Genomic DNA, 3,209 nt, shown 5'->3' on the forward strand with positions numbered 1-3,209 from the left:
AATGGATCTTTAATGGATCAGAGTTCAGCAAAATTAGAGCAGTTTTTTTTCTCCCACTCTTACCTGGGGCGGATTCCTTTCAAATTAAAATTGCTAACTCTTATGATAGAAAATGATGAATTTTTTAAAACTTTTCACAACTTTGTTTTAGAAAAAGCTCTTTGAGATAAACATATGTGAGTAATTATTAATTGATATTTATTTATGAATTTTACTATCTATATTGAAAAAAATTATTGATGAATTTCATGATTAATTAATATTATTGTGGATTATTTTATTGATGAGTTTTTTTGTGACCAACTATATATCAATATATCGATAAATTTTTTGTTATTATTAGCGAGTTATGTCTACATGATTTTTTTTATAGTGATTTAGTTCAATTTTATTTTAGTTTATATAAAACCTCTAAGATGATTGTTGAAACTTCGGCAAGTGTACCAAATCATTCAAATAATAAATCGATAAGACCGAATATCATTTCTCAAGAGATTCGTGTTACCAAACAATTGTATAATTTTGAACTAACTTAGACTAAAGAATGATTCCATAATTTGGGTTTTTATGCAATTAAAGTAAAGATGAAACATAAATAATAAAAGTAATCTTTTATGACTCAAACAATTGGAAACAAATAAGATTAGAAGTGATATGAATTGATATTGTTGGGGTATGATTTCACCTATTTCACTCTTATGCATGTAAATTTACACATTCTTCGTTTACTTACTTATGTCAATCTTCTAATTTACTCAAAGTCAATCCCTTGGTAGAGAGAGCCTAGACTTCCTTATTAAGCTCCAATTCCTTGGAAAACCTAACAAGTTAATCTGCTTTAAGACTTGAGACCTAAGACAACCAAAAGTTCAAGTTTTATCCCTAGATACAATTTCCTTTGGGTAATTTGTTCCAGTTCTAGGTTCACACAATATTTTCCAACATCAAGCAAATCCTAAAATCATGTCATGGATAACAATGTCACAACAAGCTTTAAGAGAAGGAACAAAATACTAGCAATCGATAAAAGATGTCAAGCTCTTTGCGCCTCTGAGTTAAATAGGGCAAATCTGCCATGTTAGCAAAGTTGGCGCTCAAGCATCCAGTAGGAGGGGCGCTCAGGCGCACGTCAGTCATGGTGCACTGGTGCTCAAGCGCCCTTAAGCCAGGGGCGTCCGAGCTAGCTTCAGCAGAATTCTGGTTCTTCTATTAATTTTGTTGTTTTTCTTGCTTTCCTTACTTTCTAGTGTCTTCATTTGATGCATAAACTTCTTCCAACTACTTTAAGCACATGAAAGCAGGATTAGTTATCAAAATATCTCATTAAAGCTTAAGGTGCAACCACTTAACAAACTAAAAGAAAACTAGGATTTACAAGACAAAAAGTTAAGAAATGGTTGACATTTTCTCTTAATTCATTACTGGAATCATGGTAAAATATGTCATTATCAATGGTAAATGAAAATTTTTTAGGTTGGTTATTGTGAGGTTGAGTTTTAACTAACAATATATAAAAAAATCACACTTAATAATGATAAAAATTTATATTATACTATATATATATATAATTTTATTTATATTTTATTTTAAAATTTTATAAATTATTTTGTTTAAATATGCATGAGTATCTATGAATATCAATACATTTTAAAAAATATATAATTATTTTAAACAGATATCTTACAAATAATGAACGAATAACGAGTAAGATTTTCTATTATGAGAGTCAAATAGTAGATAGACATTATTTATGCTTGATCTCTTTCCTGATAAAACACGTACCATATAAATTAAAATGTTAGTTCACGTATAAGGACAAAAGGGAGAAAATATGTATTGTTTGGGTTGATCCGTGATCTTTTATGTGTCTAAGTAATAACAATTATTGACGCGAAAAATGAGCCAGAAATTGGGCTGAGATCCATACGAGTTAGGATTGGTTTAAATTTTATTACTAAATATCATTGTATAGGAAAATTTTGATATGATGTTATTATCTTTGTAATTTTTATATTTTGTTATATCCTTTGTAATTGAAATATTTTTGTTGTTGATAAATAAAAACATTGTGTAAGTAATTTATTTATAAATAAAATATTAATTCCCGTGGTGAAAGAAAGAAATTATTTTCATTTTAGAAAACAAGTTCCCTATATTTTTAAAAGAAAAACATCAATAAAAATCCAACAAATAAGTTACTTTAGGTAGAAAACGACTTTTTAATAAAATAAATAAATACTTGTAAGAACCTGAAAAATGGAGTTAAAAAAGAGCAAAAGGGTGCCTTAAGTTAATAGGACCAGGTTTTAAATGGGCTTTTCAAACATTCTGGTCCATTAGCTCAAGCACACTGCTCTCTCTCTCTCTAAAACTCAGTTTCAGATTTCCTCTGCCTTCTCTCTACAACATTTCCTCCTTCTCTCTTCAATCTCTTTTCATTGAACCAGTAGATTTCTGTTTAGGTGGTGCTCAAACGTCTGCGACGTAGAGGGCTTTAAAACCATCCGAATAGTTTTGGGTTCTAAGCTGGTAAGTCCCTCCATGCAACCTCATTACTGTTCTTGAATGGAGACGGATATTCTTGTTGGTTGCATGTGCCTTTTTGTTTTTCCTTCTTCAATTTTTACTTCATTCTTCCTTTAAGAGTTGTTTCTGTCACCAATGTGGTGTCCTGCAGGGTTTGTTGAGTTCTCACAACTCAAGGTTCGGTTGAAGGGTTCTTGTGAGCTGTTCAGTCAATTTACTCTAAGGTAAGGGGAGCTAGGATATGTTTTTTTAATTGGTTGCATGAACTGTATGCTGAGTTTTGCATTGTTGATATTGTGTTTTGATTTGGAAAGACTAAGTTGCATTGTGTTGGGTTGTATGATTGTGAAATTGGATTGTAATGTATGTACACTGTTGTGGGATGTATTTAATTTCTATAATGTCTATGTTGATGTGTTTAGGCTGAGAGATATGTTGTAACAGTGAATGGATGGAAAAATTGGAATTCTGTAAGGGTTTTGGGTCACTTGAGAGCAAGTGAGGTAGTGATTTTTGGAAGTAGGGGTTCTGGGCACAATTGGGCTGTTGGGACATCTTAGACAAGTCATTTGTCACTTGTTAGGATCATGAAACTGGTTTAGAACAGGCTAAAAATGGTAGAATTAGAATTGAGCCACTAAGTTGAGGAAATTAGTGTTTTAAGAAGAAATTTGGGTCTTAAT

Source organism: Vigna angularis, chromosome 6 (assembly GCF_016808095.1).
Source record: "Vigna angularis cultivar LongXiaoDou No.4 chromosome 6, ASM1680809v1, whole genome shotgun sequence".
NCBI classification, from domain to species: domain Eukaryota; kingdom Viridiplantae; phylum Streptophyta; class Magnoliopsida; order Fabales; family Fabaceae; genus Vigna; species Vigna angularis.